Genomic DNA, 24,221 nt, shown 5'->3' with positions numbered 1-24,221 from the left:
CTCATGGGAGGAAGGATAGGTGATTGGGACAGACCTAACGATTGTCTGCGTTCGCTGTTTATTTTGCTGACCACTTGAACAAGGTAGTTTTCCATAGTGTTCTTTGGTGTTTCGGATGCCGTGTGAGGATTTCTTTTGCGCATAATTATGCGAAGGTGTGTGATAGTCTTACACCCACAGCTCAATACAATAACAAAATATAACTCCCAAGGTTAAAACAAAAGTCTTACTTCAGAACTTGTGCAGTTATCCAGCTGACTCCTTTCCAGATCCGTCAGTGTGTTTGTCTGTTGTTGGCGTTTCCACGTGGGCCCCCTCCTTATCCCGGGCTCCTGGGCGATTCGATAGAAGCTATATAGCCTGCTTACCAACCCCCATCTGGATAGCTAGGGCTCAGGAGGCGGTCAACTAGCGTCTGAAACACCACTACTCAAAATAGGCAATCCTGCAGGTAAGTCCCTGGTGCACAGCGAAGATGATTGTAGTGGGGTGGCCTAGCCTGGCCTCCTCGTGCCGATGAGGGCCGTAGAGGGCCCGCCCTTTGCCCGGGCTTCGTCCCGGGCGTCCCGCTCGCGTCCCGCGACGCGGGTCTGCTCCTCCCTTTATCCTGCTGTCTGCGCTTTGCTGGCGCGTTTCTCGTCACTTCCGCGCGCCGCCGCGATGCCTGCCGGGAGTTGTAGTCCTCCCGGAGCGGCGGCGCGGTTCCCAATGCGCAGTTTGGACTCTCGGCGGTGGCGGCTTGGGCGTCGGCTCAGGCGAGTTGTTTTGTGGCCTGGAATGACTCTCGGCGGTGGCGGCAGGTAAGTAGGTCTCCCCCCGCTCTGCCGTTCTGCTCCTCCCTTTATCCTGCTGTCTGCGCTCTGCTGGCGCGTTTCTCGTCACTTCCGCGCGCCGCCGCGATGCCTGCCGGGAGTTGTAGTCCTCCCGGAGCGGCGGCGCGGTTCCCAATGCGCAGTTTGGACTCTCGGCGGTGGCGGCTTGGGCGTCGGCTCAGGCGAGTTGTTTTGTGGCCTGGAATGACTCTCGGCGGTGGCGGCAGGTAAGTAAGTCTCCCCCCGCTCTGCTCCTCCCTTTATCCTGCTGTCTGCGCTCTGCTGGCGCGTTTCTCGTCACTTCCGCGCGCCGCTGCGATGCCTGCCGGGAGTTGTAGTCCTCCCGGAGCGGCGGCGCGGTTCCCAATGCGCAGTTTGGACTCTCGGCGGTGGCGGCTTGGGCGTCGGCTCAGGCGAGTTGTTTTGTGGCCTGGAATGACTCTCGGCGGTGGCGGCAGGTAAGTAGGTCCCTGTTCCATTCCTGCAACAGTCCTCTCATGTAACGTAACTAGTTCTATTGTACAGCACTCTGACATCTTTAGGTAAAGTCTGCGCTTTATAAAAATGCATAAAATAAAATAAATAAAAGTAATGTATTACCTTCCATGGTGCAACTGTCCCAGAATCAGTGATCATTTCTTTTTGTTTTTCATGACTACTTGTTGGCGATTTTGCATGTATGTCCCTCCTCCCATCCTAATGCAAAGCGCTCTGATATCCCTTGGGATCTTGTTCGCGCTATATAACTTTATAAATAAATAAACTTTGGGTTCCTACAGCCTGCTCCGACAGGCTTGTTATGAACTTCCGAGCACCTATTACAGAAACATGGCGTCTGCGAGCTCCCACTTCCGGTCTGAGACGCACCTACAGTCAGCGCTCTAGCGTTTTCGTCGAATCCCTTGCCGTATCTTCTGACGGCAAGGACTTAGGACACCTGAGCGCGCGAGGAAAGAGCTCGCGCCCCGCGGCCGGAAGCACGCGCCCGTGAGTGACCGCTACGGAGGAAAAGGCACCTCACGCGCACGCTCCACCCGGAAGAGGGCGGGGCTTTGACACTCATTGGCCCCGCCCAGCCCGGTCCGCCATTGCTGCGGCGCTCCAGATTGTAAACACTGAGGCTGTGAGTGGGAAGGAGAACGACAGAGGTAGGAAGACGGGAGAGGCAAGCGGCGATCCCTGGGGAGGCGAGGGAGCGGACTGAAGGGCTGCGGGGGAGGGGGGCTGCGCCGCCACCCCAAACAGTGCCGACTTTATAAAAACTTCAAGTCCCACAATGCACCGGTGCACTAGCTCTTGTACCCATGTCTAAGGGCAGACTCTGGGAACAGCCTATGACGGGCTGCCAGAGCCAGGAGAAGCCTGTCCTCTCGAGGGCTGCCTGAGCTCCAGTCACTGCCTGTGGGTACAAACCTGAGCCTGGGGGGTTTCATGGGGAGGCTTCTACATACATGGAAGAGTTAATGTGCGCATGCTCGCCCGGAGGCTGCTCCATGCTCCAAGAGCCATGGCTGAATGCATGAATTCATCTCGTCCTTAGGACTTGGCTTGGGCCGCATTTCATTCCATTGTTTTTTTGCTCACTGTGCTACCACACACAGGGATGGCTCATACGAGCCTCTGGTCTTGACATGAAAGCAGGCAGCTGTCAAAGTAAAGTGTTAGCTCTCGAAAGAGTCCCTGTGTGTTTGCAGACTCCCCCAAAGGACGCCCCTGGGAGGTACCTGGAACCCGAGTGTTGTGGTAATGCTCCTTCGCTGTGTTGTTTATTAGCTGTACAGTGGGTCTGCTTACAAGTGCCCTAGCAGGACAGGTGCTGTTCAATTCACCCGATAAAATCCGACACCTTGAGGTTCAGAGTTTATCAAAAGTGATGAATAGCGCACATGACAAGCATTTTCCATTTAATGGGGATCATCAGGCAAATGTACAGATTTTTGCACCACAATCTGCATGTCTCAGTAATTGCATCGCAGGCCTCGAAAAATCTACTCGCCCACTCGCAACGGCAAGTAAGATTTTATCAGGTCAAGCTCCATTTACTAAGACCTACTGAACGGTCTGCTCATTCAGGAAGCGAATGAGCAATAAAGATGCCTTTAAATCTTGTTTTATTCTTGACATATTTGCTGTCTGTTCAAGGCCTTTTTACAACGCGATGCTTATCTTATCTGGAAAATGGTGTTTACGTTTCTTTCTTTTACTGTAGTTGGAGGATTTTGTTAAGAAAGCCGTCCGATGATCGTTGTGAAATAAAAATCGGTAGGATGTCAGTTGCTTTTCCCTAACACTAAACAGCTTGCAAATGAATAATACTCATATTTCAAAATATATCAGGATTTACGAAAGCACATTTTGTTATGTAATTCAGAAGTATGATTCTAACAAAGCTTTCAATAGTAGCAAAATCAACAGAACACGTTTCTCGGTAATGTGTCAATGGCAAATATTTGCAGAAACTTGATTTCCAAACACTATATAGTTTTATGAGTCAAGCCCCGTGTTCTGATTGAAAATGACTGTGCTACCTACCCCTTCATGCTTTAGTTATGTATCTACTAGCAGCCCGTCCCGACCTCGTCCAGGAGCAACAGGCTTCCCCGACCCCCGCCCGTCCCGACATTGTCCAGCAGCCCGGGCCCCCTCCCGGCCTGTCCCCCGCCTGCCCCGACATGGGTCCCCTTACCTCAGCTGCCGCTCCTCCCGCCTATACGCTGCTCGCACCGCCGCTGGCTTGTCCGCTGCTCCTCACGTCACCGCTCCTCCCCGCGCCATGTCCGCCACTCCCTTACCTCAGCTGCCGCTCCTCCAGCCTGTCCGCTGCTCGCTCCCCCGCTGGCCTGTCCGCTGCTCCTCACGTCACCGCTCCTCCCCCGCGCCATGTCTGCCGCTCCTTGTCGCACTCCTAGACGCCGCTCCTCCCCGCGCTCCTGACGTGAGCACGCACGTCGCGTCCGGCGCTACTTCGAAGGGACTACTTTTTTTATTACTGTACATTTTTTAAATAATGTTTTATATTACATTTATATAGCCTATAACCATCTACACACCCTGACGATTCCAACGGTGTATCAGGTGTGTGGATTGGCGCTGTGGTTCCCGAGTTTACCCGCCTCAAAGGCTGAAAGTTCTTCCTTTATTATAGTAGTATAGATTAAGAGGGATAGGTTTTAAACATGATTTGATAAACATTTTAGCCCCTTCCCTGCTGACAGTGCTGTTAATTAACTAGGAGGCAAGTCAGGGGTCATGTGAATGCTATGTTGGCTAGATTTGTTTAAATCAGCCAGTGTTTTTTATACAGCAGAACTCACTTATTCGAAGGTGATCTCATATGCAATAATGAAGAAATTGTCAGCTCAGTGAATTAAAATATTTCCATAATTTGAAGCAAGTTTATGGGTCAAGAGCATTACAGTTGGGTCGAGTAGATTATTAAAGTCACTAGACCTTCAGGTCTGGTAACATTTTAATGATTTTTCAAGTCCTGCTGGGGCATGTGCTCTGGTTAAATCATGTTAGTTTGACCTGCTGAAATGAATGGAGGTTGCACGCTTTATTGTACCTGGTAATTACTTGGTCAACTATACATACACCTAATAACTTATAATTGAGATCAGTGTGCAAACAGGTGTTTGCGCAGGGATCACAAATTGCCAGGGCACTTGTAATCATTAACGCATAATCTTGGTAATCCATAATCATCCAAGCGCTCTGATATCCTTCGGGATCTTGTTCACGCTAAAACTTTATAAATAAATACATGATTCAAGTAGTACTTTGATCGAATTGAGAATTCACAGGTTATGTCATTCTCACCATCTGAATTTTTAGTGCATATTATGGCACTTTACTCATTACTAATTGAGGTGGGAGGCAACACAAAATACTTTTTTAAGTTTTTGAGGTCTTTGTCTTGAGTCTTTTTTTGTATCAGGCTGAGTGGGGGATTTGCTCTCTTCATGTCTATATGTGTGTGACTTGTAAATTTCTGTTCTTGGTGTACTCTGGTTATTGTTTAACTTCTCCCACTTTGTAGCAGCCATTAGAATTAGCACTTGTCAGAACTGGCCCAGCTAATCAACAGTAACATCATGGCGTCTTTTTCTGGTAGAAATGCTGAAGAGATCACTTTTTGTTGTGTATTGGAGAAGGCTGAATTTCAAAAGTCATGGCCCCTGTCTGGATGATAACATTTGCCTTTCTTCTTCGTTTTTTTCTGTATATGGGGAGAGATGTGCAATGGGACTGGATACAAGCCGCTTGTTTCACCATGGACAGCAACAAACACCCATTAGTCTGGAAGGGCTGTTAAAGGGACTCTGTTCCGCGTGGAACAAATCCTGTTACCTTAGCTTCATGAAAAGGCACCAAATGTGCAAACCTAACCACCAATCATGTTTCTTCCCTTAATAGTGTGTATCGTTTCTTCTACCACCCAGTGTAAAAAAAATCATAATGGTTCCCCGGAATGAAAACATGTTTTCACAATTGTCTAGAATGAGCGGCTCTAAACCGACTTAATACTTGAGCTTTGCAGTTATGATCAGTTATCCCTTTAAACATTGCTATCAAATACCTGTTATCTAATACGCTATGGGCAGCTTGATCTTTCTAAAGTTTAAAACTATCCACAGGGTTATACTTTATTAGACAAGGTGGGAAGGGGTGGGCTGTGAGGGTTATGTGGAGTCCCTGTCTCTTTCATTCCTAATCCCTGTCATTATATAAGTGACAAAAGATGTTACTGATTTTTTTTTTCCTTTTTCCCAAGACCTTTATTGCACATGTTGTATTTGACACCGCGCGTAGCCTACAACCTCTTTGGGCCGGCTGCATTAGGTGGAATCTGTACGCATAGTTAGTAGGATAACACAGCCTTTGTAGCCGACAACCCTGGGGTCCGGCGGAGTGGTAGGATAAAACCTGTATACATCATACCTAGGGCAACTCGGGTAACAGTCAGGTCTATGATTTTTTCGTACTTTTTATGTGGTAGTGAATCTCCGGTGTCATGGATATGCTGTTAGCAATCCATGAACATCTATGGTTAGTATCCATTGGCAACATTGAACAGTGGGATCAGGGATATAAGAAGCACAGGTCTGTCGCATGTGATGCTGCGATATGACAAACAGTTGGATCAATGGTGTGTTGTACCATGGCATAGGAGTAGTCCCATTCGGCGGTGGTAAGTGGAAGTGGCCGTCATAGCCGTGTCCCGCACGCCAGGTGTCTCAGCGTGTGTGCCATTCTCTTGTAGTGGTAATGTTGCTATGGTGGTGAGGGATATAGGTCGTAGTGTAGGACCACTGGTATACGATCGGAGAGCGCGTCCCTCTGTCACGCCTCTCAAGTTATGTGTGACGTGCCTCATCATGTGAATGAAGTGAAGTTAGTAAGTGTCAGCGGAGTTGTAGGTGTCAGCATCACGTGCTTGTTACTGAACGTCTAATCAGGTATGGTAAAGGTCCTGGTTTGTAAAATAGAACTAATGTGGAAACTGAAACTTGAACCTTGACAAGGGGAGACTGGGAGAGAAGGGCTGTTAAGGGGTAGGGTGTCTGTGTGAGAGCGGGGGGGGGGGGAGTTGCAGCAATAGGTGGAATCTGGTAATGTGGGGTCAGGGTGAGGTGAGAGAGCAGCGGGGGCGCAAGGGGGAGCCATCACAAGGGCGTCCTTGCGGTGTCTCCAGGGTGGGACAGTCGTGTCTGTTCACGCACAAGGAGTGGGATATGGCTCCGTCACTCGGGGGATGGAAGGATTGTGAAACTGCGCGATCGAGTTGGGTGTGGAATGGAGCATCGGTGGTACCATACACGTTCGCGGAGTATAGGTGTTCTACAGTTATGAGCGGTGTGGTATGGGCTACTCCTTTAGAAGGAAGAAAACGGAGGGGGGGGGAACGGGCACTAGAGTATATTCAGTGTCTCATGCTTGTGAGATAGTTCAGGTGTGGGCTTCTTCAGGTGACCCCTCTGTCCAGGCATGTCTGCTGTAAGGACTTCAGTACGTCATCCCAGAGCTGGGCAATGGGGAATTTCCTAAGTCCCGCTGTTTCCTCTCTATGTAAAACTGTGCTCTCTGAGCGTGCCCAGTTAGTGAAAGAGGCGAGCCAATGTCGGATATGTGGGGGAGTGCTGGCCTTCCAATGTTTAGTGAGTAGGCGTTTGGCTGTGATAAGTCCCAAGTCCCAAAACCTGGCCGGTACCTTATTCAGTTTGGTGCGTTTATATAGGCCTAGGATGCAGGCTTCCCACATGTGCGGTACATTTTCGTCAGTACAGAGCGTTAGTAGCGTCACAATCTCGTCCCAGTATGTCTGGATATTGGGGCATAGCCAGATCATATGTAAGAAGTCTGCCCCAACCAGGGAGCAGCACTGGCATGCTGTATTTGTGATTGAGAAATATCTGTTTATTTTGTCGGGTGATAAATAAGTGCGATGCAGTATGTAGAATTGGATGACCTTGAAGCGAGGGTTGCATGGGATATTAGTCGGGCCAGCCAGTACCATTGCCCATTCCTTGTCGGTCCAGTCTCTCCCTCTATCCGTCGCCCACTTTTCCCTCAGCGGCAGGGTAGATTGTTGTGTATGGGTCAGGAGGGCCTGCGCCAGCCAGTGTATTACATGGGAGCCATTGCCCATGACATGCAGATATTGCATGAAGTGGTGCATTGGTGGGTCTCCAGATATGTCACCCCAGGCTGTTGTCAGTGCGTGTAATAGGAATTGCCCAGCTGGTAGGCCCGTGTCCGCAGCGAGGTCCGCAAAGGGCAGCAGGGCACCTTCCGCATATAGGTCTCCCAGTGTCTCTACACCTGCTTGTGTCCAGCTGTCTAGTGTCACATAAGATGTCACCGATGGCCCATTACAGAATGGCTTACCATCTCTTTACTTTTTCAATAAAAGCAAAGAACTGTTTTCAGCATGATGCTGCTCTTGGCCTGTGACTGGCGCCCTCCTGAGAGCAGTTCCGTTCCTCCGGTGTGGGCCTGTCTCCCAGTTTGAAGACCTCTGGTCTGGGTCTTCCGTGTGTTTGTTAGATTATCAGTTTATTTTATTAATTTATTGCAAGTAGTAGACCAGTTCCTTTACCTGGACCTTGATGTCTACAGTTACTTTCTGCAGGGAAATTCGGAAATCTTATTAACAGAAGCGTCTGTGATGTGTCTGTACTCTTTCGTTTACTTAATTCACCTCCTTTGAATCTATTGTAATGACCTTCTTTGGCACTCGCGGGGCTTTAAAACTTAAGTTAGCACATTGTCCAGTGAGTATTAGCTTTTGATGATTGTTATACTAGTTAATCTGATAACTCTTTGGCTTTCTCCCAGAAGTACAAGACTATGAGGCTGCTGATACCCTTAAGATGAGAAGCTCACTAGTTCATCCTCTAAAGGGGTGTTTTTCAAACTTGTGATCCACCGTCCCCCGTTAGTAAAACATTTTTCATGGCCCCACGTTGCATAAAGTAACAACTCATATCTGATCACAATTTGTATGTGAAGTATTATCTATTGTGCGCATGCTTGAACATTGTAGTGAGGCTTTTGGACATATCCTTAAAGAAATGTGGTCACAAACTGATGTTCAAAAGTGCTTTTCAAGAAATGTTCACACTAAATACATTGAGGGTAAAATACTGAGCACAAGCAAGACATTTTCAGGGGCGATTTTTGATTGACATTCCTATTGTACTAGTGGCCACCACCCTTTATCAGTTAACATGTTATGGAATTCAAAACCATTACGCATGCCTGTAAATCCTATGAATATTGTGTTATCTAACAATAACGGTGTTAAGATGCACTGGCAAGGAATATATGATTATTTGTTCTTGAAGGACTTAATTGAGACAAATTACCATGCATTGGCAATGTGCTTCACAGAAGGGTCCGGTGTTATGGAGATTTGGGGAGTGTTTGATGTCATATTTTAACCCGTAGAAAGTCCATCCTGGCTGGTTTGATCTGGCCAGCTCTCAAGAGAACAAAGCTACGACTAGGCCAGACAGGTGACCCCTATTAATTGATGCCCTTATTAAGTCTGGGTCATTTCAGCCTCTGACATTTTGAACAGGGGTGTGGAATTTAATAAAATATCCACTTTTCCATGGGGCAGGTTGCTTCATAAATTTACTTGTCCTGGAACAAAATCCACTTGTTCCTTTGATGCCATGTAGTGCGGTGACAAATTATGTCAGCAATCTCATTATATAAGAGCTCTGATATAAGCCTCTCTGATTATGCCAGTGCACATACCATAGTAGTGTTTGAATACTTACAATGCCCTTATGTTGCTGCTTTTCCTCAGATCTGCATACTGGGGCTGAAGGTAGTCGTAAGCAATAGTTCCAGGGTTTGAATGCCCTTTTGAGTCTGTGCAAATCTACAAAATTATAAGGTTTTTAAGGGTTTTCAACAACTCTTCTCTAATAATTTCCTATACTGAGAAATGTTGGAGATTTACTCCTGACAATGGCAGACGTAAACCTTCTTCCAGAGTTGGGGAAAAAAGTAGTTGGAGGAAAAGTGAACTTGCAAACACTTGATGTCTTTTAATTCCTATATGTCTACATATTGAAATTATCCACTTGGCCCATGCCCTATGATAAGGTTGACAAAAAAACACATGAGCTACAGTGGCTTCTTTAAAGATGGCAGGGGGAGGAGAGAAGGACAGCAGCACACGATGGAGATGAAGAAGAGGCCTTAGAAAGGATGGAGGAAAAGAGGATGCAGTAGGAAGGAAGGGAAGAGAGGGTGAACTAAGAGAAAGGAAATGGAGGGAAATGAAGGAATGAGGTCAAAGAGGAGGCATAAACAGAGAAGCGAGGATGTCATTTTGGGAATGAAAAGTGAGGGAAGATGTGTTGTGTTAGTTAAATGCCTACTATTTAATTGGAGAATCTGGGGTTTTACCCGTGATTCATGATTAGACCAATGTCTGATATTGACCAAATTACGTTCTCTCTTTGATGCCTCTCTTCCAAATTCAGGAACAGTTAGGGTAAGATATTATTCACTAATTTAAAACAAAATGTGTTGGAGAACAAAGGGGTAAAATGTTGGGCACAATTTCGTATTCTTAAGCATATTAATGTACGATTATTCTACTTTTCTAAATTCTACAGTAAAATTCCACTCCCCGTTAGTTTAGTGTAAAATGTGAAGTATCATGTCTGCACTGGCCAATAGACGGGCCCAGAGCAGTGCCCAGCCCCCCCACTCATGCTAATCCGAGGCCTGGCTTGTGGTGCAGGTTTTACCTGTATCGTCAGTGGCTCGTGGAACAGGTCTCACTTGTAGGTCAGCCTGCCCCTGACCCCACTGTTTTTAGTGTGAAAGGAGTTTCCCAGACAGCAGGGCGGCTAGATATATATATATATATATATATAATCGCGCACCGCAGGCTTCTATATTTAGTAACCAGGACACTGTTTTGAACCAGCAGTGCCATTTCTTGATTCCTCGAAGTCCTAAAGAATTGGAATTCTTAGTTTCCATATAGGAATGTAGTTTATTGGTAGTGCTCCAAAACATGCCGAATGGAATGCTACATAACAAGAGTTAAATATATGTTTAATGGAAAAAATAACACTTTCAAAGGGAGATAAACCCATAAAAATGGTTTAGGAATACACCATAGTGCTATACAAAAACGAATCCTTTAAACTATGAAATCCTTTATCTATGTTCACCAAAACCTATATATATGTCACACTTATGCATCTCATGAGGCTTATCAACATTTGGTGAATGATGGTCAGATATTTATTTCCATTGTTTAGGGAAAAAATGAATTCGAATTCCCCACAGAAAGTCTAAGATGCTCTAGGCTGTAATGTCTCTGAAGGAGGCTAAATAATGGGTAACTACTTATTATGAGTTAATGTAGGGGTGTACAGATTTGCAAAGCATAGTGCTTGGCATATTTTTAAAATACCCCAACTTCAGAAAGTGCTAAACTAGCACCGTTTTGTACTTTATTTTAACAAAGACCATGAAAAAGGGCCATGTGCAGTTACAGGTAGATTTTTCATCTTGTGTTTCTGCTGGCTTTAGAACTGCTGTTAACCAGTGGTAACGTGTCTGTGCTCCTCTTATAAACATGGGTGAATTGCTGTGCTCCTAATTGGTACTCAAAACTTACCTACAAGTCCCTATTAAAAGGTACAAAATGTGCCAAAACCTGGAAGTTAAATGCCATTAATGGACTGACTGTAGCACCTATTGTGCCATCCTCTACATTGGGAATGCAAACATGGCTTCAGGTCTATCCGGTGTAATCGGACTGTAGAAGTGTAAAAACTGAAAATTAATCTGTCAAAATAAACCCTTTTCGAGGGACAAAACATCCCGTTTACACATTGATGTCACCTCTATGGAGACCTTGCAGCCCACAAGCCAGGGTGCGTAGTATTTAAAAGAACATGTTGATGTGTAATGTTAAAGTCACCGCTGTGAATAGCGCCCAAAAACTGGTTTTCTCTGTGGCCTGCCCAACTGTCCTTTGAGTGCAGCTTAAAATCCTTATACTGTACATTGGGAATGGGAGTAGCTTGAAAAATAATTAAAGATTTTTTTAATAGTATTAATTTTGAATTCTGTTTTTTTTAATAAATATTATGGGAGAGTAACTATTAGAATTTTACCTATTTCCTGCCTGAAGCTCCTTGCGGATAATTTGCATTGCTTCTCCAGTATCTCCCAGTCTGTACTTGGCCTAAATATTGTACAAAATTTCTCCCAGAAGCTACACAATAAAGTCACTGGGATGGACAGATCAACATGCAGGGTCAGGAGGGACTGTGAACATCTTTTTTAATATTACTGTGTCAAATCATGCTTGACTGGTCTTCTGGGTTCACACCTAACACTAGGGGTACAATTGAAACGGAGGTAACGGGATGCCAAGACAGTTCTTGGTATTCACTGCCCAGTTGCTGAAGAGTCCCACTTTTGTCCTACCAGACCTCTGTCTCTGGGTTTTACATATACTACATAGGGCATAATTACAAGTAAAGGAACGGGGTGCCAAGACAGTTCTTGTGTTTCCACTATCAGATTGCTGACGAATCCTGCTTTTGTCCTACCAGACGTTTGTCTCTGGGTTTGTCGTGGGTACAGTGGCTGCCTTAAAATGCATTTTAGTGTTAAATGTGGGAGCACACTATGATTACCGTAGAACACTCTTGATATACACCCAATCCCTACGAGTTCAAGTTGAGTGCGGCTGAAGATTTTCACCGTCTTGAAAATGCCCAAAGTGGGTGTAGTTGACCCTGGAAACTACAACCCCATGGATTAAGGCGTGTCCCTGAGGCATTTCCTTCTACTAGCTTGTGCCAGGCATAAATGTGGAACCTCCAGTCACCCGACTTTAGAACACTGCTGGACCGGAGGAAGAACAGAATTTGACTGTACCTGCTGTCTGTAAACCGAGAGGAGCCCCGAGGACTGGACCCACTTCCTTTTGGACCCAGGAAAAAGAAGTGGGCTTACCGGGTCATAAGGCAGCTCTCCTGTTCAAGTTACAGGAATACAAAAAGCTACAAGAGACCTTTCTTACAACTGCCCTGCTGATCAGTGGCAACTGGATCTGAACTCGACCCTGCTGTTGGCCTCTGACTCCCCTAAGGTCCTGGGGTCCTTTATAAGTGTACTCTTGTGGTAGATTGGGACTTAAAGGACTAGGTAAAATCTTTGACCAGGGCAAACCTGATTTTTGTATTTGACCCGCACTCCATAGCGTCCAGCCTCACGTTGTACATAGATCCCGATTTATCGCAACCATTGACTATCATTGGCACTGTGTGCTTCTTGATGCTAGTCCTACTTAAATCTTTTATTACATTTTACTCTATTTTTTATTTGGTTTGGGATTTTTATAGTGTTGCATTTTGACTTTATACTATTTTCTAAATATTGATAAGTCACCCCTATGGAGGCCTTGTTGCCCACAAGCCAGAGTGCATGGTATTTAAATGTAGAATATGTAGAAATTTAATGTGAAGGTCCTTACAGTGAATAGTGTACAAATGTTGCTTTTCTCTGTGATGGGCCTAACTGTCCTTTGCAGTAAGACCGGGTACAGCTTAAATCTGAATACTGTACCTCGGCCATGGGATTAGCTAGAAAAATAATTAAACATCTTTTTTAATAGCTATTGAAAATCCAATTCAATGGTCAAGTCTGTTTTTTAATAAATATTAAGGAAAGGTAGGTTTTAGAAATATACCTATTCCCCGCACGAACTTTCAGGAAGATACTGCATAAATGCTTGAAAGATTGCTCTAAAATAAGCCTGTCTGCTTTGTGCCACTGCTACCAGGGACTTCAGCTTCAGTATATTAAGTGACTTTGAGGGTTCATGCTGACTAGGGTTGTGGTTATTCCTTGAGTTGCGTAGTCAACCACCCTAAATGATGAATCAATTCCTTACAGATATTTATTTGTTTTGCTTCCTGCGCATGCCAAATAGTACGTATCTAAAGCAGCATGTCTCTGTAAGAATGTATTGATTTTTGCCCACCGACAGCGCATTTTCATGGAGCAACCGCGGCCCTCCCAGACCTAGAATCCAGAAGCCGACCTCATAGTTTGTATTATGTGCTTGATGAAACCAGACACACAGATGAATACATTTTTGTGTACATAGGACAGACTGTAAACGCTCCACAGTGTGTATGTTACGTGTGTTGTAAGTACACACATAGGGTCTTATTCGCAAACATGCTTGCACACTCCGATTCAACTGAAGTCACAAATAGACTATTGTGAATGACAGAGGTTGGTTTGGCAGAATTATACCCACACAAATGAAGGTTGTGAACATGAACTTTCTACTGTAGGGCTGAGGGTAGGCCTCTGGGTGCACCAGGGGTGAACTTTATGCTGTACCTTGGGAATGGTACACATTTGGAAAATAGACTTTTTAAAAATAGTTATTAAAAATTCATGTCAGTGGTGAGGTCGGGTTTTTAATAAATAGTAAGGAATCGTAACTTTTTTAAAGTTAGAATCTGCCTGTATGAAGGCCCTGAAGGCTATTGCATACATTTTTCAGCTTCCCTCAGTCTTTTCTTGGCCTGAATAAAGTGTGATTAATAGGTTGACCAGAAGGAGCAGGGCTGACTCCTTTGAGCTCAGCAGAAGGGTTGGGTCTGTTAGCATCCTTTTCATCCTTGGTATCAAATCCCGCTTCAGTGTAAAAAAGTTAGAACAGCTACAAACTTGCGACTTTGTGGGCAGCCACAAACCACTACCCTGGTACTTTCTGCCTTCAGGAAATGCACACATTTTCTGCCAAGGGCAGAAAGGAGTGCATTGTTGGCATGCAATGGGGAGGTACACTCCAGTATTTAATGCTGTGCAGGGAAAGCATTTCTTCTCATTGGTAAGTATTTTCCCTGTGGAGAAAGTAAACGAAAAGGGAAAGTTAACATTTTCTCTATATTGTTTACGGGGACGTTTTGTCCTGGTGAGAATGGCGCCCGTGTAAGTTTTACACATAGCGTTCTGTTGGAACTTATGACTGTCCTCGTTTTCCAGAAGTGCCAGTGTCCCATGAAATTTTGGCATTTTGCCCCAAATGTATTAGTTTGATATTTGTTTGTCAATCTGGCAAAACTGCCTAAAAAAAGGTCTCTCTCTGTTTTTAAAGATGCGCAGTGTATCCACAGACTGACTGCTGCCCATGCACTATTTGTATCCTGCGCTCAGACGCACATTGTGACCAGCTGGTGGCATTTGTAATCTATGCTTACTTTATGCAGGCGCGGTCTATGCACTTTACTGTTTCTAATCTGGTGCAGCTTATGAGGACAAAGTCTCTGTACACTGCACGGTGATAGCAGTTCTCGTTTCTGTTGATTGAGAGTGTATTGTGCAGCCAAGAGTCTTTCGATTCTATGTGAATCTGGGTGCGGTCCCCGAATGTAGGCAGTAAGAACGTGCTATGAGAGTGCTGTTAACACCCATAGGATAAAAGCTGTAGCAGGTGTGGAAGATAACCCAGTACATTCTAAGCCAGGATGACCAACATGGGTACAAAATCCAGGCCATATGTTTCTGGACAAGCCCACAATGCGTCACCGAGTTCCATTTGGACCAATTGTACATAAATGTATTCCAGGTGAATATCTCGAATGCTGTCCCTCCTGTTGTAATGTTGGACGCTCCTTCTCCAAGAGAACTTTGCTGTTCCGGTCAGTGCTGTCCAGCAAGGCTACCAGTTGCCGCTCTCCTTACCTGGCTTTTAATGTGGTAAATGCCTACGGGTAGTCACGTTTTAGTGTGATCGAATCCTACCATGGAAAGGTGGCTGGAATATGTGTCTTTGTGAACCTGCTCAATGTGGCAGCATGACTGTCTCTCAATGCTGACAACCTCTACTCCCTGTGTCGCCCTCAGTGTGTCAGATGGTGGTGGTGGTGGTGGTGGTGGTAGTAGGTGCAATATTTCACTAATTACTAATCTGAAAATCACTGCAGAAACATCAGAACAGGCTTTCCTAGTGTCGTGGGCAAATTGCTAGTATTTCGGCACCTGCCCCTGGAACCTGCCATGTGTTGCAGAATCCGCCTAGATGGCTTACCAAGTAGCAGAGAGAGCAGCAATATTCAGATGTGTAGTCGGGAGTGGGTGATCCAGCACTCACCTTGAACATAGCATATGCTCTCCCCCTGGCAGATTCCTGGGACACTCATTAGGTACAGATTTTCTGGATTAGCCTGGCTTAGGAGTCCAGGTGCTCCCTTGGAGCTGGGTGTGCGCATGATTGTATCCAAGAGAACTCCCCCGATGGTCTCCATCTCCCCAGGTGGAAAAGATGATCTTGAGTAATCTCGAATGATGCTTGTATCCTACAGCTCTCCCTACAAATTGTATCTTTAATCCCAGATTCACCAGCAGCCATCTTCTTGCTCCTCCACGTACTATTCCCTATTCCTCATCTCCCGGGCCATTCATCTGGCTGTGTGTAGGAAGGGGGAGACGACGGACATTAATGTCCCCCACCAACATTTGAAATGGAGAGTGGAACTGCAGACCACGTAGGTGGGGGTCTGAGATTTAAGACGTGTTGTTCTTCGTAAGATAAAGGACAGTCTTTGGAAGGGGAACTTTAGGCATGTTTTCAATATGTTCCCCCAAGACCCTTCTGTTGCATTGTATTCTAGGCACAGGAAAGTCTGCTTTTTGGAAATGACTGTAGCAGCTTCTCAGGTGCTTCCAGAGCTATTTTCTCCACAAACGACCCGGGAATGTTATGTCCAGCTCCATCCTCGAGGGCCGGAGATATACATGTGAAATTCCCAATTAGTACATAAATGTATTATTTTCATAGTCCAGGGGTGGTGTGGTTTGGTTTGGAGTCTGCATGCCACAAATTATATAAATAAAGCAAATGGTGGAAAACATGGCAAATTTGTAGCTCTTTGCTGAAGCCCTCCTCGGGAACATGGTGCTATCCCAAAAATAATTTAAAGGATGGATATAGGAGGCCTCAAATGTCCCTGGTCTGGGGGCACGGCTAGGATGATGGGGTATGTGCAGGTAAAAGGCCCCGGCTCAGCGGGCGCTGCTTCGTTTTCTGTGAAGGCTGCATGTGCTGTTCAAAACCATCTCTCTCTACCCGTCAGCTGGTTTTCAGACCAAGGCCCCATGAAGAAGTCTTGAAGCTCATTTTGCGCTTACTGACGGGCTCACAAGGTGGGTTGTGTGTTGTGCATCATGCTTCTATCTGGATCAGGGTAGCACTTCTGGTGCAAGAGCAAACACTGGAGCTGTCCCAGTTCAGAGGTCTTGAAAGCTGGGTGGTCGAACAATAAAACACTTGTTGTCCCTGTGGCCAAATAAGGCTCCCTTTGTAATAGTCATCGCAGAGTTTTGTTGGTAAAATGTTAAAGGTTTAGATTATGAGACCATAAAGGCAATAAACAATGATGGTTCCTGAATCCCTCCTCCGCTTTAAGACCCTTATGTGCTGCTGTTGTAAATTGCACTGTCTGTAGCTCCTTATAACTAAAATAAACTGCAGCTGTGTGCCATTGCACCTGTAGTCTCCTAGGCTATCGACCCCTGCTTCATTTCCCTGTGAGTCTCAGAATGTATGATATGCTGTTGCACACAAATGCATCCTTGAGTTGACATGCCTACACAGTTCTAGAAGTGAGTGAGCGCACCCAGGCCGGTGGGTGGCTCCGTCCAGAGCTCTTTACTCAGTTCTTTCAAAGAGCACCTTCAGTCGTCACCATAAATGCTCCCTCATCCATCGAGTGAGAGGCCAGTAAGGTCACCCTGAGCAGGCCTCCCTCTGCTAATCCGATTTCAAGTTGTAGAAAATTCTTTAGTCTTCAGTTCGTAGCTCTAAAAATATTTCTGCTTCCTTCCTGCCAATGCAGTTCCCCTTCGGTTTTCTGGGAGTTGATTCGAAGAATTTGGAGACCCCTGTCAAAAGGTTCTCTGTAGAAAGATATGAATCTAAGCTCATTCCTAGGATGTTGGTCTTAGCGGCAGTGACCAGTGTTGCTGTCTTCTGGAGTTCTCTGCGGACAGGGTTGTTGCAGTGTTCACTTCTTTTTGGACAGAAAGGCCCAGAGCTGCATGTGCAGTGCTTCATGAGACTTGTAAATTGATTGTGTCTCACGGTAGAAAGGTGTTTTGTGCCATGCTGGCTTTAAGGATTCAGTGCCTCCCCTCACATAGAGTATGATGTCTGGATAGTAAACCTGCAGTGTCCACTACCTATCAGAAAAGCAGTGTGTGGACTTGAGGGACACTGGGCTTCTCTGGAGAATTTGTGGGGAGTTGAGTCCTCCCTCCTAAACAGGGTAAGATGTGCTGTGTGTGGCCGGCTGGTCATTGCCTGAACCCACATTTATTGTCTGCTGTTCTAAGAGTGTACAGAGGATCAGTGAAACGAATTGCGGACGCTGCCAGTGTTCGAATCTGCATTTTGTGTGCAAGCAGTGACCGCTCCTCCGGTATGATGGTGGAGTGTCGCTCCACTGGTCAATTATCATTTTATTTTTCCTATCGCAGTCTCTGGCAGGGCAGGGCTGGCCAGAGCAGGGGGAAGAGTGGTTTGCAGTCCCTAATTGCTCATGAATGTTTAGCCGGCCCACGAGGGCCAGCCAAACAGTTATGCGCTCTTTGCAAGTTCCCCGCCAGGCTATAATGCACAGCCTGGTGAGGAACATGCACAGACTCCCTGTCCCCGTCAGCGCACCAATCCATGGAGCTCAGACTAATCACAAGGGGAGCCTGGATGCCCGGGTGCTTCCTGCTGCTGGCCGGGACAGGAGCCAGGAAGAAGGAAGCTGAAGAAGATTAGGACAGACGAGAGGCGGCGGGAAAACGTAAGTACTTTTCTAGTTTTTTTCCATTCCCTTCTGGCCTCCCGTCACTCCCGTCCAGTAGTAGCCGCTACTGCGTGCAAGTCATTTGAACGCTGAGCAGTGCCACAATTTGGCTTCACTCCGATACCGTTTATGGCTTTGTTGCTTATGTCCAGAACGAACATCCCCTGCAGCCATTATGGACCACCTTCTATTTGCCACCTTCCTGTGTGGTCCTTCAATCTTAATGCTTGGTCAACACCACCCAAGGTGGAGGATCTCGGGTTCCAAATCTTCCACAGGCTTTGCACCTTGTCTGTTTAACTGCAAGTGCTCTTAGTGTTTGCTCGACAAAGATGACGCATCTTGGAGCAAGATTTCAACCAACCGCCCTTGCTGAAAACTCAAACACACAAAACGCGATGGGAGGAGTAACTTGCAATAAGGCTAACCCCTGGCAATGGCTACGGGTAGCATTCCAACCCATCGTTCTTTTGTTCACCATAACAACTTAGTTTGATCCAGCTATATACAAATCAGTCTTGCCCCTGCGGGAACAGTCCAGCCCAGACTACCAGGGCAGGTCCTCCCTGAACCGGAACACAAGCATCCTAAGACTGGTTTCACCCTGATTGGGCTCTTCAGTCGGGTGTAAATTGGTTCCAGTGGCACAATGAGCATGGGATGCACTTCTGGGCATACCCTTGATCAATTATCATGTTACCCACCCATATGCAAATCATTCTGGACTCTTCTCCAAACGGAACAGTCCATCCTGAACTGCCAGGCCACGCCTTCCCTGAACCGAACCCTCGCTGAAGTCACTCTTGTCCTGAAAGGTTGCGTGTGACACGCCACTGGATGGCCAGCGGCGGCATCATGCACCATAAGGACTCCAGCCGGTCCCACAGAGTTGCCTCTTATGGTCGAGCAGCGTATCCAGCGTTTATGAGCGCAGAGGGGGCGTGGCCCTGAGTGCAGAGGGGGCGTGGCCCTGACATCGGCATTCACTGCTTTTCTTCATAGTTTTAACAACATGTTGTCGGGCAACCATGTGATCCAGAAGGAACCTGGCTGATATATGTACAGCAAAAGCAGCGGTTCATTTTGATTAAACAATTTTATAAAGTAAGCCCAAGTTATTAGTCACAGAGTCTAAATTAACCTTTTGTTAATTCAAAGACCAACAGAACAAAGTCCTGATAATTCAGGACCTCTGTGTGGCATTATTTATATGTTGTGTAACAGAAACCTGTCTTGAACATTGCTTTCTAGGTATAGGTAGCGGGTGGAGTGAATGCAGGACTAGAGCCATGTGTTCCTTTAGGTGAAAGCGGAGGAGTCTTGGCAGCAATTTGGATGAGTTGTGTTTTGCATATAATGAAGCTTGGGCTGTTGGCACAGTCAAGATTGGAGATCGCAAGTGTGAGGATGGCTTTCAGTTTCTGTTGGTGCCAAGGTATGGGAAGATGTGATCTATACTACTATAATAAAGGAAGAACTTTCAGCCTTTGAGGCGGGTAAACTCGGGAACCACAGCGCCAATCCGCACACCCGATACACCGTTGGAAATGTCAGGGTGTGTAGATGGTTATAGGCTATATAAATAAAAAATAAAAAACGTTATTTAAAAAATTTACAGTAAAAAAAAAGTAGTCCCTCCGAAGTAGCGCCGGCGCGACGTGCGTGCTCACGCCAGGAGCGCGGGGAGGAGCGGCGTCCAGGAGCACGACGAGCGGCGGACATGGTGCGTGGGAGGAGCGATGACGTGAGGAGCAGCGGACAGGCCAGCGGCGGTGCGAGCAGCGGACAGGTGGGGGATGAGCAGCGGCTGAGGTAAGGGGACCCATGTCGGGGCAGGCGGGGGACGGGCTAGGCGGGGGCCCGGGCTGCAGGAGAAAAGAGAATGATCCTGTGTTTTTATGGTGAAACAGCAATCATTAACACACCTCTAGGCCAAAAAGATTAGCTATGATGTAAGCTTTCCCAGCCAATTTACACTCTGTAGAACGGATTGGTCAGCTGTACACCTCTGCAAAGAAGAACAGACATATTTAATGCAGTATATCAGCAGCGGACAGGCGGGAGGAGCGGCGGCTGAGGTAAGGGGACTCATGTCCGGGCAGGCGGGGGTCGGGGCAGGCGGGGTTCAGGGCAGATGGAAGACGGGCAGGGCGGGGGCCCGGGCTGCTGGACAATGTCTGAGCGGGCGGGGGCGGGGAAGCCTGTTGCTCCCAGACAAGGTCGGGACGGGCTGCTATATAATATATTTATTGTGCTTACGACACTCTGTGTGATGTTGTTAATATGTGGTATCAAGGATGGGTCTGCATTCATGGTTAACTTTGGGTTTCTGACTTCCTTCTATTGTCCTGGACTTCATACGGCATTTGACTTGTATTTTTGCCATAGTCCATGGCTGATAAACTCTGTCTTTGTGGTATTGAGCTTTAGATGGTTATTCATCAGCCATGTGTTTTTTACCATGAAGAACGTCTTCAAGATTTGCGTTGTAGTGGTCTTCGGGCCATCCGTTTGTAGAATGATTTGCTTCTACGAGTAGAGTCTTGTTTAAATCTCTGCTACAGTACCACGCAGGCGTACTGTACAGTGCACTCTGGCAACCTGTACGTTGCACAACGCAATGGTGCGCTGTCTTACAGAGGCATAGTGCACAGCACAGTGGTGTGCAGCCACATACAGGCATAGTGTACAGTGCACAGTCGCACACAGGCACTGTTTACAGTGTTCAGCGCAATACTGCATAGTTGCGCACAGTACAGTGGTGTTGCATCGCATACAAGCATAGTGTACAGTGCCCAGCACAATGAATCACACACAGGTATTGAACGATTTAAAATGTTCTCTTTCGTTTCAACCTGTTCAGTTTTGTGCTGATTTACCCCCTACACCCCTCCATCAAGTTGTATTCCAAACCAACACTTCAGGTTTTAGTTTAAGAGCTGTGTAGTCTACTATTCACAAGCCAGGAAGTCCTTCCCTTTCAACTATAAGATACTACAGCAGAAAAGGAGTGCTTGGCTTGTAAATGTGCAATTACGGTGTTACTTGCTGGAGGTCACTCTGCCATACTGACTTCCCATGCTCCCCTTTTCTGGCTTCCCGTAAAGACTCTGAACTCAGGGTTTTGCAATGGTTTTTATTGTTTCAACTCTTTTTCATAGCCCGTCAAGCTGGTGCTTCCCTCACTTCTGCAGATTTGTTATGTCGTGGAGATCTACTCTGGCCTTGCCCTAAAGTCAAGCCCTTTATGTGGCATATGTCATCCATCTTATGATTGTGGGACTTCCCTAGAGCACTATTCCATGACTCATGTAGCCCCATCAAGGGAATAAACTAAAGATGTCTGGAATGCCTTTATTCTCCCATGCTTAAGGTGACTCTAGATTGTGTGATTACGAGAAGCGTCCCTACTTTCAGTGGAATAAAGTGTCCTGTAATTACCGCACCCCACCATTGGGTGTGGTAAAGCTATCAGCCAAGTCCATACCATCACTGCCTCATGCTTCCACATCCTGAAGATGCTGAGGAGGATTTTCAAATGGGTCCCAATCAGCATCTGAAAAATCGTCATGAATTTCCTTGTGGGAAGCAAGCCGCACTACGAGAACACCCTCTATCCTGGGATCAACAGAAAACTAATTTAAAGGCTGCAGACCATCCAGAATTTGGCCGCCAGAATCACTCTCAACCTCCCACTCCGCACTCGCATCACACCACACCTGAAAGAGCTCCACTGGCTCCCCACACACAGACCAGCTCAATTCAAACATCTCATCCACTCTTTCAAGGTCCAGTATACTGCCACAGTCGCATCTGCTTTCACAAACCTTCCAGACAGCTCCGTTCATCCGGGCTCTTACTTGCATGCATTCAAAAAACCAGCTCAGGCAGTTGAGCCTTCTCCTACACCAGTGCTAATACGTGGGGCAGACTTCTGCTACACGTAAGATTCCCCACCTCACTTCTTGAATTCCACCAGAAGCTGAAGACCTGGCTTTTTGAGTAGTCCTACTAGGCCCTAAGTTTGCCTGGACTCTCATCTGCTCAGCGACCGGATACTCTTCCGGGTTATAGTGCGCTCTGCAAATCTCCATAACAAAACGTAAAACGAGTATAGTCAGACCCTCCAGCATTTCGCGATTTCGCGATTCACGAAAAAATCGCGAAATCGGCAGATTACCGCGATGGCCGCGATAATAACAATATTGGCCGCGATATTTACAATCTACTGGGAGACAGCATCACAAACAATGCCCTTTAATTGGCTGTGCGCCCCCTCCCTTCGTGTGTGTCAGCCGGGGCCCGAGGCAGCATCTGAGCACACACAGAGCCGCACGGAGCTCTTCACAGGTCTTTGAAAGACCCATTCACCTGTTAATGAGGCTTTGTTATTCACCCCTCTTTCTCTCTCTCTCGTGGGCTCTCTGGGCTGAGTCTCGCCGCCTCTGCTGGGCTGCGGGGGAGGGGCTCTGCTCGTCCCTTTCTCTGCCCTGTCTTCTCGGCTGCGGTGCTGCTGAGGACCGAGCCCCCCTGCTGGAGCTTCCCTGCTCGGAGGCAGCCGGGAATCGCGATTGGCTGGTGCGCTTTTTAATCTGGTGCAGCGCTCTGAGAGAAAACAGCGCTAACGGGAACTGAACCCCCTCCTCACCAGGGACCAACTTCAGGGCTCAGGACTGAGGCAGGAGACAAAGCCCTCGCACCTAACAACGCTTGTGCCCCAGAGGAGACCGGCGCCAGCCGAGGCCTCCCCATGCGTTGGCAGCATCCTCTATTTTCACCAGACACCAACGTCTCCCCACCCTCGCCCACCTACCCCTCCAAACCTCACCCTCCACCTCGTCCCTTTTCATTTCTCAGAAACTTCTCTACCCTCGTCTAACAGCAGCCCATCTCTCCCTCGCCCACCTCTCTCCAGTACTCTTATGATTTCAGTGGAGTTAACTGTCCAAACCCAAGCCATGGGAAAGCCGCTCTCCTCTAACATTATTAACCAAGAGGCCATTGTTTAGCCCTCCTGACAGGTTCCACACCCACCTGCGTTTTACGGCATATTTCAAACAAACATTACAAAACAGCTGAGCAAAACATCCTCACATGCACGCAATAAAAACACAGGCTGAAAAAAGTCTAATAGCGTTTGGGAAATATGTGTCAAGTATGAAATATGTTCATGAAATTGAGATGTGTTAATCAAGAGAAAACTAAGAATATGACGAGTTAAAGAGCAATTGTCGGATTTTTTGTTTCACAATATGGGAAACGTTGTTCATATTTTTTTGGCACATATTTCCCAAACGCTATTAGACAGTTAACTCCACTGAAATAATCCATTCACGAAGATGATGATAATGGAGATAAGGAGCCAGATGAGTATGATGCTACATTAAACAATTTTAAATTTGGGGGGGGGGGGAATGAAGTGGTGACGAGGTTCAGGGCCTGCTGTATGTGAACCAATCATGAAGGCGCCTCCACAATGGCACAAGTGAAGACAAAAAACTGAAATCGTGTACATTATTATTCATTAACATTTTTGTGTCCTATATGCAGCCTTTAAGCCAAAAAAAAGTGTCTACATTGTAAATAAACCAAATATACGTGGTTTCATGTTGTTAAACAACTAAAAAAACGAAGATATCTGTGTTTGTTGTAGGAAAAACAGCTAAATAAAATGCCGCTAAATTGCCGCTAAATTTCCATATTTGTGCCGCTAAATTTCCATTTTTGTGCCGCTAAATTTGCTAATCAATGCCGCTATATCCTGGGGGGTCTGTATAGTTTACAGCGCACAGCACATTGGTGCAGTTAGATATTGGCATACGTCTGAGCATCATGAACATTGCTGGACACCTAAGCAGCAATTCAGAAGTGTTGTAGTAGGAAGGCCACACAGATACTCTCCATGGTATTGGTTCTATTCTTTGTTGAATGCTTTGTATGCACTAGAGTGCAATTTTTGAGTTGCCTGGCTCCTGAGCACATTAGTAGTGCCATATTGCATGGGCTTTTGAGCCCATTGTCTTTTTGCTTGTTTTATGAT

General features: G+C 46.5%; 1 protein-coding gene across 1 annotated transcript in view; it reads left to right on the top strand.

Moving 5' to 3' along the window:
• The first annotated feature begins 1,854 nt into the window (after nucleotides 1-1,854).
• RNF167 (ring finger protein 167) overlaps nucleotides 1,855-24,221 on the top strand; it is a 280,393-nt gene continuing 258,026 nt past the window's right edge. Inside the window, exon 1 of the mRNA XM_086946212.1 lies at nucleotides 1,855-1,960. The gene's annotated coding sequence lies outside the window, so the exon portion shown is untranslated. The remainder of the gene's footprint in view (nucleotides 1,961-24,221) is intronic.

This window comes from Lissotriton vulgaris, chromosome 12, assembly GCF_964263255.1.
Source record: "Lissotriton vulgaris chromosome 12, aLisVul1.2, whole genome shotgun sequence".
Classification (NCBI taxonomy): Eukaryota; Metazoa; Chordata; class Amphibia; order Caudata; family Salamandridae; genus Lissotriton; species Lissotriton vulgaris.
This window is presented reverse-complemented; position numbering and strand designations above follow the sequence as displayed.